We start from the raw sequence: 24890 nt of genomic DNA on the forward strand, positions 1-24890 counted from the left end.
AAACTAGCAGAGATCCAACTCTGAAACTTGTATATGCCAGTACAGTACATTATGTTCAACAATAATTTGAAACATTTGCCAAATCACATTTTTATATTTTCTATATTCATGTTTATATTTTAAAATAATTTCCCTAGAAACACAAGCATTTCGCTACACCCGCAATAACATCTGCTAAACATGTGTATGTGACCAATATTGTATTTTTTATTTTATATATTCATAAAATAAAATAAAAAAAATTTGTTATTGAAATCAAAATACTACTCATATTACAAATCTGTAGCACCTACAGATCAAACATTTTGTAGTCTTAAAGGAGGCCTGGGTAAGGCCACAATGTCATAAATATACCAACTTTGATAAATTATTTCTCAATTATGCTTTCTCAATTATGCTTTAATTACAAATGTCAAATATATGTCAACAATCCTTTCTCCAAAGAACCATACTATGGATTAAATCTTGTGAAAATCGAGGTATTTTTTTGTCCTCGCTTGGTGAGGATTCACTCTTTTGTGAATAGCCATTGTGGGCATTAGAATGAATCCTTTTATTTATCTTTTGCCACAATTTCCATGTCTCCTTGATGTAATCTATTGTACTTTTTTGCTTCCTACCATTTCTACAAGCATGCCATTTTTGGTTCCTTGAACAATTTTCAAACAATTTTCCTTCTCAAAAGGCAGCAGCTTTTAACCTTTTGTCAATAGGGGGAGCTGTTAGCACAATTTTTTTCTTGACGTTTCCAAATTAAACTGCCTAGTACTCAATTCTTGCTCGTACAATATGCATATTATTATTATTATTGGATAGAAAACTCTCTCTAGTTTCTAAAACCGTTTGAATTATGTCTCTGAGTGAAACAGAACTCATTCTACAGCACTTTTCCTGCCAGGGAGTGAGATTTCAGAAATCTTGGCCTCTGTTCCCAGGTCAGTTTATAAGTCCCTGTGAATGCTGTGGGGCTACAAACACTGCCTACGCCTTCCTCTAGATGTCAGTAAGTGGTGACAATTTGAATGGGGTCGATTGCGCAATCTGGGACTTTATATAAGACCAAGATGCGGAAGTACCTTTCTTTTCTGCCCTGCGCTTGACGCACGATGGACGTCGGACTGGCCTCGTTCCAAGCTTTGGTTTAGCCAGTAATATATCTCCGGTCATGTTTTTACTCGTTATAGGTGTTAAAGACATCATAAGGTAGTTAATTTAAACCGACTTATAGCAATTTATATCAGTTTATTGCGATTTTCTGGCATTTCTTTGTGACGCACTTTCAAGAGTTGGACACTTTTCCGGTACATGCCGAACGTTAGTGGCCATTTCGACAGGACAAGAGGACATCTTTCGACCAAAAGACGATTAGACCGGAGAAAGGATACATTGCCCAAGATTCTGATGGAAGCTCAGCTAATAGTAAGAACTATTTATGCTGATAAATCGTTGTTCTGTTGAAAAATGTTAAACGCATAAGCCGCCATTTTTTTTTGGGTAGCTTCGCTTTGGCATACCCTGTATTGCACAGTAAGGTTAATTTTAAAAATGTAATTCAGCGATTGCATTAAGAACTAATTTGTCTTTCAATTGCTGTCCACCCTGTATTTTTTAGTCAAGTTTATGATTATTTATTGATTAGACTAGGTCACTCTCCAAGATGGCGCCCGACATTTTCTGGCCAGTTTGGCTACTTTTCTCATTGTATAACCACGATTTTTGTGGCTAAATATGCACATTTTCGAACAAACTCTATATGTATGTTGTAATATGATGTTACAGGAGTGTCATCGGAAGAATTCTGAGAAGGTTAGTGAAAAAATTAATATATTTTGGAGGTGATAACGCTATCGCTCTTTTTGCCTTGAATCAATGCTGGGGTAATGTTTGCACATGTGGTATGCTAATATAACGATTTATTGTGTTTTCGCTGTGAAATATTGTCTGGATTCACAAGATCTGTGTCTTTCAATTACTGTACGCTGTGTATTTTTAAGAAATGTTTTATGATTAGTAATTAGGTAATACACGTTGCTCTCTGTATTTATTCTAGTCGAGTTGTGATGGTGGGTGCAATTGTAAACTATGATTTATACCTGAAATATGCACATTTTTCTAACAAAACCTATGCTATACAATAAATATGTTATCAGACTGTCATCTGATGAAGTTTTTTCTTGGTTAGTGGCTATCAATATCTTTATTTGGTCGAATTGGTGATAGCTACTGGTGGAGAGAAAAAATGGTGGACTAAGAAAAATGGTGTCTTTTAGATTTACATAGTGTCTTCCCTGTAAAACATTTTAAAAATCAGAAATGATTGCTGGATTCACAAGAAGTGTATCTTTCATCTGGTGTCTTGGACTTGTGATTTAATGATATTTAGATGCTAGTATTTACTTGTGACGCTATGCTAGCTATGCTAGTCAGCTTTTTTACTGGTGGGGGTGGTGGGGGGTGCTCCCGGACCCGGGTTTCTGAGGAAGTAGAAGTTAATCAAATCATACATTTGCCGTGGGGCTATATGGGGTACTTCGATCAGGGAACCAAGAGCACTTGATCCAGCCAAGTCCAAAGGGAACAAAACAATTGGGTAAAATACCTTCGGCAGACGAATCAAAGGCTGCAATCAGGAAATCAAGCTGTTTGCTGAATTGTCCCTGATGCGTCATCAACGAGCCTGAATAGCTTGTTGATTTGTCCTTCAACACTACAAAGGCAGCTCTCAATGTGTTTGCATGTAAACTGGCGGCACTTCAAATCCTCTCAATAAAATGGAAAAAACTCCGAGTGGAAAGGCGTCCACGGTGTAGCTGTGAAAGTGCATAAACCTTATAAGTAAACAACCTAACAATACACAAACATTTCCAGAGGAAATAGGGTTATAGGGAAATAGGGTTTTCCTATGATTTGGTCTGAGATTACTGTAGCAGATCTACAAGCTCACTTGCAAGTTGATCCCTTGACAGCAGCCAACAAGTAAACCAATCTATATATTTGCATGCAAGAGAGGGACAGAGAGAGAGCGAGGGAGAGTTGGAAGCAGTTGGGGCTGCCGCTGCTCGACTGAAATTTCATAGAGGATCATGTCTACAAATGTTAATTCTACCCATTAATACCCCCCCGCGTTAGTTTCATCCCCTGTTAATAAGCTTGAAATTTAAAGAAGACAGAACATATTGGCCTTGTTACGTAGGAAGTGATAAGGCCCTGTAATACACATAAAAAACAGAGGAGGGAAATAACAGCAAGCGACAGGCATTCCACACCACGAGGAAAAAAGCTATAGCCCCTCTTATGTCCAATGGAGGTCTCCAAATGGCTCTTTTGCAATCTAATATGGGTTGAATCCTTACTTAAAAATATGTGCTGGAATATTATTGGCTCTGTTGTTGTGACAAAGGAAAATATTTGTTCAATAGGTTTGGTCAAGTATCGCAGGGGGTTACATGAAATGAATATTAGCATGTAACATTTGAGTGTAGAGGTCAATACAGAGGGAAATGCATTTGGCGCCCCCTACTAGATGCTCAGGCTAATATGAGGAAGGCTAAATTGACTGGATACATGGTGGTTTCTTTCAGCACTGCACTCACTGGCAGTCAAGTGATGAAATGTCCCTGCTATACACTTGAGTGCCTATCACGTAGTCAAAGGGAAGTTGAGAGAGGGCAGAGTGTATGTATGACTTGTCTCCCTTTTGGGTTACATCCCCCCTCAATTTGTCGAGGCATGGACTCTACAAGGTGTCGAAAGCATTTCCACAGGGATGCTGGCCCATGTTGACTCCAATGCTTCCCACAGTTGTGTCAAGTTGGCTGGATGTCCTTTGGGTGGTGGACCATTCCTGATACACACGAGAAACTGTTGAGCAATAAAAACCCAGAAGCGTTGCAGTTCCTTACACAAACGGGTGGCCTGGCACCTACTACCATACCCCGTTCAAAGGCAGTTACATTTTTTGATCTTGCCCATTCACTCTCTGAATGGCACACATACACAATCCATGTATCAAGGCTTACAATCCTTCTTTAACATGTCTCCTCCCTTTCATCTACACCGATTGAAGTGGATTTAACAAGTGACATCAATAAGGGATCATAGCTTTCACCTGTTCAGTCTATGTCATGGAAAGAGCAGGTGTTCTTAATGTTTTTTATACTCAGTGTATAATGCAATAACATTTTCTGAAAACCCTGGATATGTTTGGCATTCAAGCCAGGACAATTGACTTTAAATCTAGAATAATAGCCTGGTTGGTTAGTCTGCTATTGTTCTTTTCTTCACATTCTATGAACAACCTACATTAAATACACAAAAGTATGTGGACACCCCTTCAAATTACTGGATTCAGCTATTTCAGCCACATCCGTTACTGACAGGTGTATAAAATCGAGCACACCGCCATGCAATCTCCATAGACAAACATTGGCAGTAGAATGGCCTTACTGAAGAACTAAGTGACTTTCAAAGTGGCCCAGTCATAGGATGCCACCTTTCCAACAAGTCAGTTCGTCAAATTTCTGCCCTGTTAGAGCTGCCCCGGTCAACTGTAAGTGCCGTTATTGTGAAGTGGAAACGTCTAGGAGCAACAACAGCTCAGCTACGAAGTGGTAAGCCTCACACGCTCACAGCATGGGACTGTCGAGTGCTGAAGCTCGTAAAAATCATCTGCCCTCGGTTTCAATACTCACTACTGAGTTCCAAACTGCCTCTGGAAGCAACTCAAGCACAATAACTGTTCGTCGAGAGCTTCATGAAATTGGTTTCCATGGCCGAGCAGCTGCACATAAGCCTAAGAGTGGTGTAAAGTTCGCTGCCATTGGACTCTGCAGCAGTGGAAACGCGTTCTCTGGACTTGAATCAAGCTTCACTCTCTGGCAGTCCGATGGATGAATCTGGGTTTGGCGGATGCCAGGAGAACGCTACCTTCCCTGAATGCATAGTGTCAACTGTAAAGTTTGATGGAGGAGGAATAATGGTCTGTGGCTGTTTTTCATTGTTGGGTCCCCTTAGTTCCAGAGAAGGGAAATCTTTATGCTACAGCATACAACGACATTCTAAACAATTCTGTGCCTCCAACTTTGTGGCACCAGTTTGGGGAAGGCCCTGTCCTGTTTTAGCAAGACAATACCCCGTGGAAGGCCGACTGCGAGCCAGACCTTATCGCCCAACATCAGTGCCCGACCTCATTAATTCTCTTGTAGCTGAATGGAAGCATGTCCCAGCAGCAATGTTCCAACATCTAGTGGAAATCCTTCCCAGAAGAGCGGAGGCTGTTATAGCAGCAAAGGGGGGACCAACTCCATATTAATTCCCATGATTTTGGAATGAGATGATTGACGAGCAGGTGTCCACATACTCTTGGTCATGTTGTGTATGTGAAATGTTTTATGAATGTAATGCTTGTTGTAAGAAACCATGAGCTGTTACGAATGCCTACAGCAAGTTTTATAATGCTATTTTGCATATACAGTTGAAGTCGGAAGTTTACATACACTTATGTTGGAGTCATTAAAACTAGTTTTTCAACCACTCCACAAATGTCTTGTTAACAAACAATAGTTTTGGCAAGTCGGTTAGGATATCTACTTTGTGAATGACACAAGTCATTTTTCCAACAATTGTTTACAGATTATTTCACTTATAATTCACTGTATTACAATTCCACTGGGTCAGAAGTTTACATACACTAAGTTGACTGTGCCTTTAAACAGCTTGGAAAATTCCAGAAAATTATGTCATGGCTGTAGAAGCTGCTGATATGCTAATTGACATAATTTGAGTCAATTGGAGGTGTAACTGTGGATGTATTTAAAGGCCTACCTTCAAATGCAGTGCCTCTTTGCTTGACATCATGGGGAAAAAAATAAATCAGCCAAGACATCAGAAAAAAAAGTTGTAGACCTCCACAAGTCTGGTTCATCCTTGGGAACAATTTCCAAACGCCTGAAGGTACCACATTCATCTGTACAAACAATAGTACGCAAGTGTAAACACCATGGGACTACGCAGCTGTCATACCGCTCAGGATGGAGACGCGTTCTGTCTCCTAGAGAAAAGTGCAAATCAATCCCAGAACAACAGCAAAGGACCTTGAGAAGATGCTGGAGGAAACAGGTACAAAAGTATCTATTTCCACAGTAAAAACGAGTCCTATATCGACATAACTGGAAAGGCCGCACAGCAAGGAAGCCACTGCTCCAAAACCACCATAAAAAAGCCAGACTACGGTTTGCAACTGCACATGGGGACAAAGATTGTACTTTTTTGGAGAAAAGTCCTCTGGTCTGATGAAACAAAAATAGAACTGCTTGGCCATAATTACCATTGTTATGTTTGGAGGAAAAAGGGGGAGGCTTGCAAGCCGAAGAACACCATTCCAACCGTGAAGCATGGGCGTGGCAGCATCATGTTGTGGGGGTGCTTTGCTGCAGGAGGGACTGGTGCACTTCACAAAATAGATGGCACCATGAGGTCGGAAAAGTGTGTGGTTATATTGAAGCAACATTTCAAGACATCAGTCAGAAAGTTAAAGCTTGGTCGTAAATGGACAATGACCGCAAGCATACTTCCAAAGTTGTGGCAAAATGGCTTAAGGACAACAAAGTCAAAGTATTGGAGTGGCCAACACAAAGCCCTGACCTCAATCCTATCGGAAATTTGTGGGCAGAACTGAAAAAGCGTGTGCGAGCAAGGAGGCCTACAAACCTGACTCAGTTACACCAGCTCTGTCAGAAGGAATGGGCCAAAATTCACCCAACTTGTTCTGGGAAGCTTGTGGAAGGCAATTTTTACTAGGATTAAATGTCAGGAATTGTGAAAAACTGAGTATAAATGTATTTGGCTAAGGTGTATGTAAACTTCCCACTTCCACTGTATATTAGATGTGAAACTCACCCTCAGTTTATTGGCTGGAGTACATTGGTGACATCACCTTCCCTGAGATCTGAACCCAACTGTCGCTCATGCTGACAGACCAGTTTCTTGCTCTATTGGATAAAAGGCGCTGTATGGTCATTCCAATGTCTGCATTGTACGTGCAGCATTTACGGTGTAATGGCTTCTGCAGAAGTCAGGGCATTCATACTTCTTGTGCTTCGCTGAGCAGCGCCAGAGCTGTTGTCAAGGAAGTGAGTTTGTTTATACAGGACATCCTGTCCTCACCTACTGTCAACCAATCATCTCAATGCGGAGCTATACGGAGCCCTCCATATTGTTACAAAGTTTGAGAGGTGCACAGCGATGCGGTACGGAGCCTCTGCGTGCCTCCGGAGGCTTCGCAATTGCGTCACACCTTCCATACGGTGCCTGCGACCACATTTTCGGATCAATAATAAATAGGCTCTAAGACTGTTGGCTTTGAGTTGCATATGATGTTGTGTAGAAGGTTGTGTGTTAAAGCCCCCCTTGAAACAAAACCGAATGCACTCTGTTGCACATAAAACATTAGGAATGCAATGGTAATAAAAATGTATTAAAGGGATAGTTTGGGATTTTGGCAATAATAATAACTTTATCTACTTCCCCAGAGTCAGATGAACTCGTGGATAACATTTTTATGTATCTGTATCCATTATGAAGGAAGTGATTAACCAATCTTCATTGATGAAAGCACTAATCTCTTGCTTAAGTGAAAATAAAATGTGATCTCCCCCAGAGCAATTGTCTCATTCTTGTCAATGTGAAAGCACCTTATTGCTATTCTTCGCTATGCCTCATAATGTTAACCAGTGTCACGTGAATTTGAGAAAGACAGATAATTTCATTACTTCTCATTTACCAGATGTTATCGATTTGAGAAATACTGTGTTCTGATGTCGTAAAAGAGGCCTCTGTTACTGTATTTATACCCCACAAATAATTAGTATGTGGTAATGTCACACTCAGTGGCTTCGTAGGTAGAGTGTACACCATGAGATTGGAAAGTTGGGAGTTTGATTCCCAGCCGAGTCATACCCTAGTAAAAATGGGACCCGATGTGTGTCTGCTTGAGATGATAGATTGGAGGTAAGGCCCTGCGATAGACTAGCGTTCTATCCAGGGGGTGTACTTGTGGATACCTCACACTACAGAAACAGGAGATAGGCTCCTGCTCCAATGAGCCATTAAAGCTTGCACAAGCTAAGGCTAGTGCAAGACGTACTTACTTTTTATGTGGTAGTGAAATGTATAGTACGTTTCATGTCGTTACAGCTTTTGATTAGCATTGTGTTTGGTACTGTACACGTGTCCGCGGGGGTCTTTTTTCCTTCAAAGCTGCAAACAGAAGTTGAAACAATAACAAAGTACCCTCCCCACCTCTGTTTCAGTAACAAGCTGAAGGACGGGGCTGGAAGAATGTAACCCCTTTCAAATTCATAGACACAGCTATGGATGCAAGGATTGACCATCCATGATATCAAAATGATAGTTTTAACCATGTTTTGAGGCTATATAGTTTTTTTTACATTATCTTTGTCTACAAACATTAGGAGTAAAACAAGCTTATATTTTGAGTTCTGATGGGGTACAACAGTTGAACTTTGATCATGAGGCATTTATAAGTTATATTCTTCAAGAATCAATGGGTACATATCATTAATTTATATGTCTAAAAATATTTGCAGCTACTGCAGATTGCCCCTTTAACAGTATTCTTTGGGGTTTATCTCTGATACTTGGTTGTGGTGTTGTGAAAGGGGCCTCTGTTTAGGGTTGCATAGGGTTGGAAACTTTCCGGGAAATTTCCAGAAATGTTCCATGGGAAGTTAGCCCTGGAATTTTGGAAATATAGCTTAAATTCATCAAAAAAGTTAGCTTATAACAGTGAACCTTTTTGTGGGATACACATAAGACAATTCTGGGTCTTGTGGCATATTTTGGTTAAACTATACCCAATTCAATGGAATTGCAACCCTCTGCATGCACAGTGCATTCTTCCATCACATGTGCAGTGCACTCTTCCATCACATGTACAGCTGATTCTCAATATCTTGCACACAGAATGAGATGCTATTGAGCCCACACTACTACACTGTCTGAGCCAAGGACTACATGCTTTCTGGTAAGTTTTGATTACAATACTGGGTGGGGTGAATATATTTTATATAACATGCATGGTTTTTTGTTAACTAGTAAATAGTAGCCTACATCAAAGTGTGTTTAAATCATTTCTAACTTGTGAACAAGTTTTGCTATTTAGTTTTTGCTACCATGTGGGTTTTAGTTTGCTTGAGTCTGCTAACTGAGGAGTGTTAATTCACCTGTTTCAATACATGTTTAATTTTAAAACATTTATCATACAAAGGAGTTATTTAATCTAACTGCTTAACTATTTATCTGTACATGGAATTGTACTTGTTTAAAAAAAAATATATATATATAATCGTAACAGGAAAATGCCATGAGCACTATCTGATGTGTGGAGACATTTCACTGCAGCTAATGTAGAAGGAGAAGCTGAGTACATTTGCAAATACTGTGCCAAATCATATGTGAAGAATAAAACAAAGATGCAGAATCATCTGGCCAAGTGCATACATTTCCCTCAGTGCTCACAACAAGCAACCTCTGACAAAAGTGTCTCTACTTCTATTTGAGGTGAAAATGATGAACCAGACACCTTATCGATAGCAACAGCTCATGGTCCTCCTCGAATCAGAAGGTTTTTTGACTCAATGGAGGAACATAGTCAGAGAAATGCTGATGAATGTCTTGCTCGAGCTGAGTATGCAACTGGTTCACTTCTGATGCTCACAGGTAATGTGTATTGGAAGAGATTTCTGAATGTTCTTTGCCCAGCATACACCCCTCCAACCAGACATGCTTTATCTACTAATTTGCTGGATGAAGAGTTCAACAGAGTTCAAGTGAAGGTCAAGCAAATCATAGAGAAAGCAGGCTGTATTGCAATCATCTCTGATGGGTGGTTAAATGTTCGTGGTCAAGGAATAATTACCTACATAATTTCCACCCCTCAACCAGAGCACACACACAAGGGACAACAGACACACCGGTGTCTACATTGCAGATGAGCTGAAGGTAGTCATCAATGACCTTGGACCACAGAAGGTATTTGCACTGGTGACAGACAATGCTGCGAACATGAAGGCTGCTTGGTCTAAAGTGGAGGAGTCCTACCCTCACATCACACCCATTGGCTGTGCTGCTCATGCATTGAATCTGCTCCTCAAGGACATCATGACACTGAAAACAATGGATACACTCTACAAGAGAGCCAAGGAAATGGTTAGGTATGTGAAGGGTCATCAAGTTATAGCAGCAATCTACCTCACCAAGCAAAGTGAGAAGAATAAGATCACCACATTGAAGCTGCCCAACAACACTTGGTGGGGTGGTGTTGTCATCATGTTTCACAGTCTCCTGGAGGGGAAGGAGTCTCTCCAAGAAATGGCCATATCACATTCTTCCGACATGGACAGCCCCATCAAGAGGATCCTCCTGGATGATGTATTTTGGGAGAGAGTGGAAAGCAGCCTGAAACTCCTGAAACCTATAGCAGTAGCCATTACACGGATTGAAGGAAACAATGCCATCCTGTCTGATGTTCAGACTCTGCTTGCAGATGTAAGAAAATACATCCGTACTGCCCTGCCCACTTCACTGTTGCTCCAAGCAGAGGAAACTGCAGTTCTGAAATACATCAAAAAGCGTGAAGACTTCTGCCTGAAACCCATACACGCCGCAGCGTACATGTTGGACCCCAAATATGCTGGCAAGAGCATCCTGTCTGGTGCAGAGATCAACAAGGCCTATGGTGTAAAGCCCTGACCTCAATCCTATAGAAAATGTGTGGGCAGAACTGAAAAAGCATGTGCAAGCAAGGAGGCCTACAAACCTGACTCAGTTACACCAGCTCTGTCAGGAGGAATGGGCCAAAATTCACCCAACTTATTGTGGGAAGCTTGTGGAAGGCTACCCGAAATGTTTTACCCAAGTTAAAAAAAAATGTAAAGGCAATGCTACCAAATACTAATTGAGTGTATGTAAACTTATCACCCAATGGGAATGTGATGAAATAAATAAAAGCTGAAATAAATTGTATACATTTTTCCCAATTTTTGAGAGATGCGATGGATCATTGGGGATCATTCAATATTCTCTTTTGTTGTTCAGTGAAATCATCCCATGTGAAGAGTCAACTAATTTAATTAAAGTTCAATTCATAACTACATTTTTAAAATTTAATTTTTATTGGAAGGATTTTTTATCATTTGCAATGATGTCTACTTATGATAAGGTAAAATGTTTATGTTTCTGTCTCCATTTGATATGGTAAATATGTCCAATACAAACAACATATATATTTAAATGGTATTAGAGAGATTAAAGTAGATGTCACACGTCAAAATTTGATGGATGACCCTATGTGAACCTATGTGACCGCTATGGGAACCTAAGGGGCTGCCTGTCAGGACATCCTGATGGTTAGGTGGGGGTCTTTGGGTAAGGGTCCAGTTGTCAGGTCAACCGGTAATGATTTATGACCCAAGCCTGATTTATGACCCTATGTAATGATTTATGACCCTATGTCATGTAGAAGGGTGCATGTCAATATTTGGGTTTCAGGTCAGGACATCGTGGTGGTTAGGGGGGTAGGGTTGAGTAAGTGACCAGGTGTCAGGTCAACCTGTTTCTCACGGTTTGGGGGTGGTTAATGCCCCTTATAAAGCGGCTGAACAATACCTGTTTAAGCCTGTACATGATAACCCCCCTGAATATTAAACAAAAATGACACCTATGCCAATTTTAGGGATGTTATGCACGGCTTGTCATGAACCCAGTGACCAAAGCCTTGAAAAAGTTCTGTGTGAAGCTCCAGAATGTTTTAAAGGATTTTTGGGTACGAGTGAGGGCCACATGTCTTACATATTCCACCCGGAGGATTCTACGGTAAAGATATTCACAGACAGTGGACCCAAACCCCTTTATCAGGCAAAACCTGTGAGTTTTCCCCCGGCTCTGGGGATGAGAGAATGGCTAAACATCAGGCTCGCGCTTTGTAAAATTGAACAGGTCCTGAGTGGTACAAATGTGCCAGGATATGCTTTGGAAGAACAGGTCTGCGGCCGCAGTGATCTCAAGGCTCTAAGAATTGCTTCAATGGACTATAGCCCTGACAACAAAGTGACAATTTTAGCCTGTGACCTTTATGATAAGTCTAATGCTACAAAGTCTGTCAATTCTCCTGTAGCTTCCAGAGCACGCAAACATGTAAACTTTTTTATTCCTGTGTTTAGTTTTAAATGGGTGGATTATCCAATTTTCATAACCCTTATGAATAAGCTGGACATTCTCTTCCAAAATGGTGAACAGTTACAGCGCTGGGCGAGGCTTTCCTTGAGACAGAGTCAAGACCAAAAGGCCAGACGTCGGATCTACCCCTGGAGTGAAAACTTACCAAGTGTTGCTGAGCCTGGCAAGAGATCCCGGCATTTTGATGACCAACTGGACACTGACAATGGGGGGTGGTTGCATCAGATCCCTGGATCTGTAAGAACGGCATTGTAAAATACCTTAATAATGTAAGGCTATAAAATGTATGTACTAAATATTTTGAATGAAATAAATGGTTTTAAAAGCAGAATCTTACCATGTCAGGAACTCTCGCGTTTGTTCACTCTTAGCGCAGTCGGTCCCTGAGAAAAAAACTTGCGCAATGTGCGCGCGTGTGTGTGTGTGTGTTTCAAAAACAGAGAAAAAAGGGTCGGGTGTGTTTGTTAAAAAAATACCCTTGCATCTGCGCTCAAGGCTCTCTATGCATGGGGGTCGTTTGAAACCAAGGTTTACACTATCTGGCAAAACAGATGCCTAAAAGTCATTCAGCCCAGCGATGTCGAGACCTCCCCACCCCAGCATCTAGATGCTAGCCCCCGGAGATTTTAGAATATCAAAAAGATACCTAATGTTTAGACACCCCCCCAATACCCTATGTTTGAACCAAATGGCAGGTGTTTGAACCACATGTCTTAGGCTTCAAAGATAACTTTGAGGCGGTTTTAGCGCGAAAAAATACGACACCACGCGAGTCATACGGCTACAAAAGCTAAGCAAAACAGGTCCCCCTGTTAGCTTCGTTTTAGCGCAGTTACCCTACAGCATTCCCCCCAGGAATAGTTATCGGACGGACCCCGTTAAAAAAGATCATCTGGTAAAAACCCTCCTCATGGATATTTCTCAAGGTTAGTTCTTGAAATAAATATTTACATATGCTATATATTAGATTTGTTTGTTCTTGGGAATTGTTTGAAAACGTTGTATGTTATAGAAATATTAAACAGGCCTTAGGGCCCGGATTCTTAACGTATAAAATGTCAATATTAGCTAAAATGATTAGAGCTTTAATATTATCTAATGTTTTTTTAGATTCTCAAACCTTCACGCAGATTCTCCGAGATATAACTGAACTCGAACCGGCCGTAGGGTCTCCGGAACAAATTGTTTACATCCCAACGCCGACCCTGAATTGTAGTAAGTAAGATTCAAGAATTCCGTAAGAATATTTATACCTTAAAAACAAAAAGTGTCGGCATCTTATATTAAAAGTTATTTTATGTGTTTACAGCTGAAATACATCCTAGAACGGGTGCCATAGGGAGTCTACACGGTTTCTGTGAAGGATATGCCTACGAGACAATTGTGCCCTACTCCCAGGATGTATTTACACACAAGCCGCAAACAGAGACTTTAAACGGCAGGTCAACTCCCCTGAGCCAGGACCGTTGGGCGCCCCCTATTAAACACCAACGGACAATCAGTGCCCAGATCCACAGGTCCGCTTCACCCGAACAATACTACTGGGCGGGTATTCACGAGACAGCGTTACAAGGACAAGGTATGAATCAATTATCATTTATATATATATTTTATTTTTATGCCTGAATATATAAAATAATATGTTTAAACATGGACTAATGGTGTTTTTTTTTTTTTACTTTCAGGCTCACAAGCTACAGACCAGGCAGATGCTATAATTAGGGTTGCCCAAAGACATGTTCCCGAGTTCTCAGAGCTTCTTCAGAACAGCCCTCTTCAAAAAAGCCGAGGTATTTAATTAATGTATTGTTAATATATAGGCTTATATCTGAAATGTATTTTACATTTTTATCAAACATATTTTAGGGTTAATAACCTATTTTTCTGTATGTATTATTTTTTAATGCAGACTCCTCGCCGGCTTATAAAGACATCCAAGAAGCTACACATCTAGATCCCGAGGAGGCGCCAAAGACCCCAGTCACCAGAACAGCGAAGCCTGATGATTTCAAAGTTTTAAATGACATTTCTGAGGTAGACGATTTGATGTTCTGTGAAGTGGCCAACCTTATTGAAGCGGCCAATTCTGGTGGGGCAACAGCCTCTTGTGAAATAGACCAAGCCGTGCTTTTCAAGGCTTTTACACAGGGTTTAAAATCACGAAAGGCTTTACTTCAACGTCGTATGGGTATTCTATTCGAACATCAATACAATCAGGATGTGTCATTCTGGCGTAGAGAGCTTCCCCGCATGTTAAACAACAGTAGGGTTAAAACAAGCAAATACCTCCGTTAAAAAACACATATGTAAAAAACACAAGCACACACATCCTTAAGTAGAGAAATGGCGCCCCCTATAGACCTAAGCGAGACAATTGAAACCCTCTTAGCGGAAATCCCTACAGAGCTCCAAGATATAATTAACCATATGAATGATTCTGGGCTAATTGACATAGGGGCTATAGATGAAAACCTATTATCCCAGATTCCCTCCGAACTCATTGAAATTATTACACGTATGAATGAGTCAGGGTCTGCAGATGAAAACAGGTTATCACAGATACCCGAATCAATCATATCTTTAATTACCCAGATGAACGAGAGCCCAAGGTTTAATTCTGCACCCCCTACACCTCTAAGCCATCCTTTAACACCCTTGTTCGAAGAGGAAACCCAATACGATGTTTTTGAACAGCTGAACAAATGTCTATCAAATCTGGAGCGGGAAGGTCTTGATCACAATGTACAGAACGAAAGCCCTAGGTTTAATTCTGCACCACCTACACCTCTAAGCCAGCCTTTAACACCCATGTCTGAAGAGTCTGAAACCCAATACGATGTTTTTGAACAGTTGGACAATTGTCTAGCAAATCAGGATGGGGATGGTCTTGATCGCAGTGAACATGTTTTGTATCGAAATAAATTCCACAATATTGAGGTTCGACAGTTTTTCAATTTCGCATGGGGGGGTCAGATTCGGGAATATGCTGTGTTTTACGTAATGCTTATGGACACTTTGAATGAACTGGTAGATAGAGTTAGAGCTTATAGCCAACCAAGGGATACCTTACAGTTGGAAATTTTTGGAGACAGTCTGCAGAGCCGTGTGTCGCTTATTTTAAATAGGGGTGAAGCAGATCTTGAACAATTTGTTAACCTGCTAGAACGCCTTGTTCAGTCAAATTTAAACGTGCTAGCAGATAGGACCCTCGAACTTGTAGTACAATTAGTCCGGCCACCACAAGGGGGCGGCGGGCAGAGACGTAAACTCGATAGCCTGATGCAGTCCGAAATCATAAGCAATAAAAAGGCCTACCTCATAATCGTTCACAATCATGGTAATAAGCTATGCTTTGCCATAGGTTTGGCCCACTTACTCAGCCCAGGATGTACAGAGCGCGAAGCGTTACAGAAAGCTCAAGAGCTACAAAAGGCTGTGGGTTTAGGTATACAGGAGGCTGTGGCTTTCTCAGACATAGGCAAATTTGAAAACTTTCTGAATATCAAGATTGTGGTTTTGTACCACAGCAGGGCTAATGACGCTCTCTTGAAGTTCCAAAATATACAAGAGCCACACCCTAAGACTATGTACTTTTATGTGCAAAATGAGCATTACTATGCCGTAACTAACATCACAGCATTTTTAGGCGCCCCATATGTCTGTCCAGCCTGTCATACCGGCTACACCCGCAAGGGGGGGCACTCGTGCCGTTATAACTGTTCAGTATGTCTGGATAAACATTGCCCTATGCAACCGCTAAACTTGACACCCTGTGAGGATTGTCACCGCACATGTCGTTCGGCCTACTGTTACGAAAAACACAAAACTGAAACATGGCACCCCAAGGCCTGTAAATCTGTAAGCATTTGTGACATTAACAAGAAATGTCCAAAATGTCATTGCAATTACAACCTTAAAATAGACAGCCCTAAACCCCATGTTTGTGGAATCATACATTGCCCAATCTGTAAAGGGCCCTTGAAAAGCAGAGACGCAGAAGTTGTTCAAGAAGTAACACATGAGTGTTACATTCAGCCCTTGGCTGAAGATGAACATACAGAGAAATATGTTTTTTATGATTTTGAGACAAATCAGCAATCAGGGGTTCACTTGCCTATTTTTGTATCTACCATGACTTTCACCGGTGAAAAGTGGTCGGCCGAGGGGCCCGATTGCGCCCGACTCTTTCTAAAACATTTTAGAAAGGCCCAGTACAGAAACTTCACGTTTATAGCTCACAATGCGCGAGCCTATGACTCCTATCTGCTTCTGAACCCTTTGATACAGCAAGGCGTGGCGCCCAGTGTCATTGCTCAAGGGAGTAAAATCTTATGTTTTGTTGACCACGCCTTCAAACAGAGATACATTGACAGCTTAAGCTTCTTACCCATGAGATTGGCTCAAATGCCAGAGGCCTTGGGTTTTGAAAACTCGGTCAAAGGCTATTTCCCCCACTTCTTCACATCTGAGGAGAATCTACATTATATAGGAGCTTATCCAGCCCCCGAAATGTACGGTTGTGATCAAATGTCTACCAAAGAGCGTGAGAAATTCATGACGTGGTACGAGACAGTAAGACATGGAACTTTTGATTTTCATAAAGAGATGGAATCATACTGTGACAATGACGTGGTTATACTACGTGAAGGATGCCTCAGATTCAGAGAAGAGGTAATCAAAGATGCAGGCATTGACCCCTGGAGCTGTACAACTATTGCATCCGCGTGCATGAAAACCTATCGTACACACTATCTAACTCCAGCATCTATAGCGATCCCATCGCCAGACAACTACCGACGACAATTCAAGGCCTACTCTAGTGGCTCCATTCAATGGTTGGAGTACCTAGCCCAGGATAAAAATGTTTTTATCCAACATGCTTTGAATCGGGGGGAGAAGGCTTTTGGGCCTTACCATGTAGATGGATACACACAGATTGACGGTGTTGAGACAGTGTATGAGTACAACGGTTGTTTCTTCCACGGTTGTAAATTATGCTTTGTCCCCCAGGCCATGTGTGTCCTAACCCAAAAGACTTTTGGGGAAATGTACCAAGAGTTTCAAGACAAACTGAATTCTTTAAAGGCTACATACGGGTTAAAAGTTGTGGTTTTGTGGGAACACGAATGGACAGCCCTGAAAAAGGCGGATCCTCATGTTCAGGCCTTCCTTACCCAATATGACCCTCCAGAGCCCCTGGAACCGAGACAGGCCTTGTTTGGAGGCAGGACCAATGCTTTGACATTGCGTTATGTAGCTCAACCCGACGAGACAATAGGCTATGTAGATTTTACATCCCTATATCCTCATGTAATGAGTTCCTCATGCTATCCTATAGGGCATCCTGAAATTATTCACAGCGACTTTGACGAACCCCAAAATTATTTTGGTTTAATCAAAGCGACTGTCTACCCTCCTAGGGGTCTGTTTATACCTGTGCTGCCTTACAAGGGGTCTAAAGGAAAACTTTTCTTTCCCCTTTGTCGCACATGCTGTGAAAACAACAACCAGGAAAACCCATGTGATCACTCAGATCAAGAAAGAGCCCTGACAGGTGTCTGGGTCACCGCTGAATTCTCTAAGGCTTTGGAGAAGGGGTATCGTGTGGCCAAAATCTTTGAAGTGTGGAACTTTTCCAGGAAATCAGACACACTTTTTAAAGAGTACATCAAGACCTTCTTGAGATGCAAGCAGATGGCTTCAGGCTATCCAGCATCGGTCACAGATCAAGAAAGTAAAGAGAAGTACATTCAAGACTACCATGACAGAGAAGGCATACTTCTTGACCCTGACAGAATACAGGTCAACAAAACCAAAAGAAATGTTTCGAAATTGTACTTGAACTCCCTTTGGGGGAAGTTAGCGCAGAGAAGCAATATGCTAACAACTTCGATCATTAAAGACCCGGAAGAATTTTTGGAATTTGTTTTTTCGGACCAATACGAAATTTCACATTTTTCATTCTTGAGTCAAGACATTGCCTTGGTGCAATGGCGGCGCAACCCAAAGTGGGTTCTACCCCCAGGTAATGTAAATGTGTTTCTTGCAGCATTTACCACAGCCTATGCCCGACTTGAACTGTACACCCTCATGGAACAGCTTCAGCGGCGGGTTCTTTACCACGACACAGACTCTGTGGTCTATGTAAGCAAGCCGGGGGATTGGACCCCCCCACTTAGCAACTATCTTGGGGGTTTAACTAGTGAACTCGCCGAGGGTGACCATATCACAGAATGGTCCTCATGTGGGCCCAAAAGCTATGCTTTTAGGACTAAAGACAATCACGTGGTGTTGAAAGCCAAAGGCGTGACTCAAAACTACGAAAATGCCCCGCGTGTAAACTTGGAATCAATCACGCGCTTGGTCGACGGGTTCGTAAATGACAAGAATAGTGACTTGGAGATTTTGACCTCCTACAACAAAATAGTGAGGGATAAAAAGGGGTTCCATCTAAGAAACGCCCCACTCACTAAAAGATTCAGGGTAGTCTATGACAAGAGACGGCTATTGCCTGACGGTACCACATTGCCCTTTGGCTACTGACTTAGGCTACAAGCCCCAGTGTGTCTTAAAGCTTAAGATATAATGACGGCTGTCGAGGATTTTGACCCCCGTTTAAAACTGCCCTTTTCGGCCTTAATTGCAGGCCCATCAAACAGTGGTAAAACTTTTTTTGTAAAAAGTATTTTAGAGAATTCTGAACATGTGTTATCTCAAAAGCCTGACAATATTGTATGGTGTTATTCCTGTTACCAACCTCTGTATGATGAATTATTGAAGACAATAAAAATCAAGTTTGTTGAAGGAATACCCGATTCTCTGTCTGATGATGAACTTCTCCCCCCACATAAATATAATCTGCTGGTTTTGGACGATATGCTATTTGCTGGTAGCGAACATCCAGAAATTGCAAGAGCTTTTACCCAATATACTCATCATAGAAACCTGTCCGTGCTTTACTTGGTCCAGAATGTGTTTCACCAAGGTAAAAATAGCCGTACCATTAGCTTGAATGCCAACTACATGGTATTGTTTAAAAATCCTAGAGACAAACTGCAAATTAGCACTCTAGCTCAGCAGATGTACCCTGGACGGAAATCATACTTTATGGAGAGCTATGAGGACGCTACCAAAGAGCCATTTTCTTATTTAATCGTGGATTTAAAAGCAAATACTCCAGAACACCTTAGGCTACGTACAGGGCTGTTTCCGTGGGAGCGGCCTGCTGCATACCTTCCTAAAAAGTAAACGCTATGTCTCTGCGTTTAAAAAGAAACCTGCCCCTCTTGACAAGGCTAGTTGGGTCTACAGCTAAAGGACGGAAGGCCATCTTGGGTAGTTGTTCTTCAGATCTCATATTAGCCTTATGTGAGATTGCTTTGAATCTTCTCAAAGGACGCATTCCACTCACCCTGAACCAATTGAAAAAATTAAAGAGACAAAAGACCGCGATCAAACTCTTTGCCAATAAAAGGGCCAGTCTTCAAAAGAAAAGACATAGTATACAACAGTCTGGGGGTTTTCTTATACCTTTACTCAGTATAGCCGTGCCCTTCATCACCAGCCTTATTGCGGCCAGACGTGGGGGTTGAACACGCGGTGTGATGGCCACTAAAATGTACTTGGTGCCACAACAAGAGTTGGATAGACTTAAAAATCAAATGCAGGGTCCTGAAAATATCAGACAAACAGCTGAAAATGATTTGGATACGGCCATGAAGGATGTTTTGAACCGAAAAGGATTGAACCCCTATGATAAGATCCAAAAATACACAAACCTAATGCAAAGATATTTGACTCTGGTAAAGCAAGGGGAGAGAGAGACCAACCATTTAACACTTTCCCTACCGGACCCTTTAACAGATGTCGAACCTAACGATAGCCAGGCCCCGGTAAGGCCTGTACCGGCGATCTTACCTAGTGAAGATCCTATGTCTGGTGAAGCTCAAATGCCTTTTGAAGATAAAGTTATGCATGACCTACTGACACATGTGCCTTTACGTAACAGGAAGAATGTTAAATACATTATGAACAAGATAAAAGACTCAAAGGGGTTAGCTGCTTGGAACGATTCTGGAGAGTTTATACTTCAGGGCGCTGTTGTTAGGGGGTCCCATATGGTGGACTTACTTAAAAGTACCACGGCTGCCCACAAGGTTGCTGATGACCGAAGGCCTCCCGGCTGGCGTCAGTTTCTTAAGGCCCTGGCAATCCTGAACATTCCCCTCTCCGGTGTACCCAACCATAAGCTTCGTCAACAGATTCAAGCTTTAAAACAAAAGCCTTCAACGAGATACAGCACCCCTAAAGATGCCCCAACGACACCGTCCCCCTATGAAAGCGATGATGCTAACTCATTTACTCCCATGAACGTCTCAGGACCTTTTCCTAATCCCGATCTCTCGGCGTGGTTAGACTTTTGAAAATGACTTTTGAATGACTATGATTAAATTCAATAAAATGTTTTATTTGAAAAATAAGCAATTTAACATTTGTGGCATTCTTGAAACATATGACGTGAGCATACGCCTTGATTACGCGTTCTTAAACGACACACATTTGAACACTTTTGATATTTTCTAACAAAACAAGATACAAAGTTATCATTACTTCTTAAATCATCCTTATAAAGAAACATAACATCTTCAAAAGAAACTCCCCGGGCTCTTTGGCACAGGTAAAATACACAGTGGTGACCGCATGTAGTGGAAAGGTTATCTTGCACTTGTTTGATGCTGTAGTAGATCTTTGAACCGTTTAGGGTCAAAAAATCTTTAATAGATTTAGGGAAATGTGAAAAACCGGGGGGAAAGCCATAGGAATCAAAAAAAGTTGAGATTTTTCTTCCACCTTCCTGTTCTAATGTCATAGCTAGCCAATGTTCACCAGGCATGTGTTTAGGATGGGTATTGACAATAAACATTGCAGGCCTCTCAGGCCATATCTCAATAGGTAATTCATCACAAGCCATCACTCCACAAAATTGTTTTCCAATCAAGCGGCTCATGAGCCCTTCCAACTCTTGGGTATTCATGTCTTTGCTCAAAGGTCCTTAATAATAATCCACTAAGACCTGTCTTCGGGCATTCACTTCCAAGATTGAATCAGAGCATGCGTAAACAATCATGCTAACTGTACAGGCTAAAGGTGTACGGAAACGCATTTCCAGCCTGAGGTTACCTTGGGACACCACAGACAGATTTCCTGAGGTGTCATCATCAGGGGATAAATTGAAAGCATACAATGTGTAACCCTCTGCAAAATCATTTCTGTCAATAGGTAAAGAGAGATCTTTTAGATGCCTCCCTGTAGCCAGGAATAGATTGTAAAATTCTCGCACAGATATGTTGTTGTTAAATTGGGGTTGGAAAGCCTTAGCAGGAACCTGACGTCCGTCCTGACAGAGAGCTACATACTCTGCATTGAAGTGTTGAAAATTAAAGGGGTTTTTATCTAAACTCCCCGTATTAGAGGCGTGATCAACCAGACCTATAACCACATATCTAGGTAAAGGGCCTAGAAATAGGTTTTCTTGACTGCAGATTCTACTGCCCACAGGTATGCTAAAGGTTTTCATGGTAATTCTTTGGAGAGGGTAAAGGGCATTTCCTTTCATCAAAGCATGTGAGTGACCCAGGCGTACGGCCGGAGATACAGACACTTTTTTAATAAAAAGGGTGGCCCCCAACACTTTCAAACTAAAATCCCCGTCTTGGGGAGACATCAGGCAAAAATCATCCTTGGCCCTGGTTAATTTTAATCTTAAATCAACCGAATTTAAGAGTAACCGTTCTTGAAAGAAAATGTCAGAGTGTATAGGGCCTAGCAAATGAAACTCTCGAGATTCGGCGCAGTAGCGAGCTCGTGCCGCTAGTCCTTTGTTTGCACCGGTGGAAGGGTCTGTCGATTCCATAGAGGCTCCTGCAGTATCCTTGCTAAACAGCCCGGCGCTAAATTGTGTTTTGAGAGTGTCTTCGGAGTAGTTTAGTAAACACTCCATGATGGCTCTATATGGGTATGTGGCGCTGCTTTGACTGATTAGGCGTTCACCCAAAGTCACATCAACTTGGGAGAAAATGGTGGCCAAGGGGTAATTAATGAGACTCACTTTGGCATCGCCTGCAATATTAGACCCATCTCTTTTGGTCACTTTTAGACGTAAATGCACCAAGGTGTTGTTGAGGTCCAGATAGTTGTCACCGTGGCCTGGTATGAAAAATTCGATAGGCCCGTTATCGGTAATAGCAGAGAGAGGGGCTATCTCCACATAACTGGATCTATCTATTGAATGCTGCGTTAAAGGGGCCGTGAAAAGATCGAGTTCTGTCTTTATAGCTTCAGAGGACATTCGATGTAAAAGAGCCATGTCACTTATTCTTTTAGAAAATACTTCCTAGTATTCTTTTAGCCTGTTTTGGTTCAGACCTCCTCACTTTACCACGTCTTTGACTTACTGAGGTTCTTTTAACAGTTAACCGCCGCTTTTTAGGTGCCGGCCTGCGTCTTAAACCTGGGGGTCTCTTTTTTGGTCTTCGAGACAATATCATAAGCCCCGAGCCTTCTTGATGCTCCACATCTGGTGACGCCCTTCGGGTCATAGCATTGGCTACAACCTCACTTACTATATTTTTAGCCGCGGATTTTAAATGTGGTTTGGCTATGCTGAAGCCCCTCTTCATAAACGGTAAAACCATCCTGAAGAGGTTACGGAATATACCGCCTATCCCCGCACCATACATTGTCGGTGCTCCATGATATCCTGGTAGTCCATTACCAACTTGATCCACATAGTATGAAACATAACGGTTAGGGTCGAGCTGATGGTGCTCCATAACTCTTTTATTTGTATTATGTTTATAAATATAATACAGATATTATATATGTAGAGAGGTTTTGGTGGGTCTAAAGTGGAGTTTTACAATCGTTTTACCATAAGTAAATTCAATGTTTTCGTTCTGATCCGTTTTAAGCTCAACCAGAATGTTTTCAATATAGTTCTTGCTGACATGTACGTAGTGCGGCTTGTCATAATTGACAGTGACGATGTCCCCATCCTTTCCGTCTATATGAACTGTTCGCAGGAGGGGCACACAGCTGTCTCCGACCCTTTGATAGGTTATGATGTCGGTATACACAAATATGTTGTAAAATCCTGCATGTATATCCGCAGGGAATGGGAATAATTTATCGTTCACATACGTCCATTTATTGGGACCCATCCCCAACATGTAGGATAAATTACCGCTGGTCTTTATACCTCCGTTAGCAGGCCCTGAGATTTGTATCCTTTTATGGATTGGATTGTAGAATAGGAATATTTCCATCTTGTTCAGGGTTAGGTGTTCATTCAACTCTGAGACGATCCTGTCGACGGTTCTATAGAAACCTTTTTTAAGCTTAATAAGTTTTGCAGGTTCCGATAACCTTTTGCAATAAAAATCACGGTCCTTAGCTTTGATATTATACCAACTATGGGGGTATGTAATCTCGCTGAGACCTACTTCCCAAGCCTCTGATAACTCTATAGGCTTTGGAAAATTGGTTGTATACTTCGAACTCTGATTATTACGATATATCTGTGCCGACGCATTACTGGGGAGAGTCAGGTAGAAGCCGCTGTGTTCCATGATGCCCAACTGTGTACACGCGACTGATGCGCTAGTTATCATGACTAGGGGTTTAAATTAATCCCCGTTGCCTCCACCACATCATGCTCCAATACCCAACTGTTGAACTTTTGAGGCCAGTTTTTCCAGCGGACCAGCAACCATTTTTTACCCTTTTCTCTCTTCTGATCTAGAATCTCCTCCACGTGAAAGACTTTGTCTTTACCCAACTGGACCTTCTGTAATTCCTTCTCATAAAAAGATCCCTCTATAAGATCCCCGTCATAATCTTTTAATTTGTAGACCGGGGGAATGCGTGGCAGACATTCGGTAACGGTAAACAACTCCGAGCTAAAGCCTTGTTCGTATTTTTTGTCGAAAACACCCCTCAACTTTGATATACGAACCAAGTCACCCACTAGGAATTTAAAAGTCATTTTTTTCTTACGGCGAAGTGGGAACAAACCATACATATTTTTAAAGACTTGAAAAGAGTTTTCCGAAGAGACGTCAGAGGGCTTCATACGTATACTCTTATGGAAGCTGTGGTTGTACCCGTTTACTAAATCCTGAACTATGTCTGTATATCTGTGGGTGTTGTGAGCTGTAAAATATCGCCACATCCGCTCTTTCAAAGTCCTATTAAAGCGTTCCACAACCGAAGCTTTCAAATCAGAGCCTGTAGCAAAATGTATTATTTTATACTTATTCATCAGCTTCTGAAATGTTTTATTGAAGAATTCTTTTCCGCCATCAGTCTGCACTTTATTGGGTGCTCCTCCTGCCTTCAAGATCGAGTCAAAGGCCCGGGTTACCTCGGCCCCGCTCTTATTTTTTAAAACCCTTACAAAGGCTACTTTAGAGAAAATATCTATAACCGTTAGCATGTAGCGATTTCCATCATTTTTATCGGCAAGGGCCTGCATGTCGCATAGATCCGCCTGAAATTGGGATAAGGGATGCGTAGAAAAAACTCTATTTCTTGGAAATTGTTTTCTTACAGATTTATGGAGAGTATAGGCATCCTGC

At 41.6% G+C, this 24890-nt stretch overlaps 1 protein-coding gene and 1 long non-coding RNA gene across 3 annotated transcripts in view; one reads left to right on the forward strand and one right to left on the reverse strand.

Annotated features, from left to right (window-relative positions):
• The window catches only part of LOC120031305 (opioid-binding protein/cell adhesion molecule-like), a 229195-nt gene that overhangs the window by 146557 nt on the left and 57748 nt on the right, over positions 1-24890 (reverse strand). The gene's annotated exons all lie outside the window — the stretch shown is intronic.
• On the forward strand, positions 13410-14253 carry LOC120031316. Its single transcript, XR_005473730.1, has 4 exons — positions 13410-13470; positions 13565-13834; positions 13941-14045; positions 14165-14253. It is a non-coding gene; the product is annotated as an uncharacterized LOC120031316 (long non-coding RNA).

This window comes from Salvelinus namaycush, chromosome 3 (assembly GCF_016432855.1).
Source record: "Salvelinus namaycush isolate Seneca chromosome 3, SaNama_1.0, whole genome shotgun sequence".
Taxonomy (NCBI): Eukaryota; Metazoa; Chordata; class Actinopteri; order Salmoniformes; family Salmonidae; genus Salvelinus; species Salvelinus namaycush.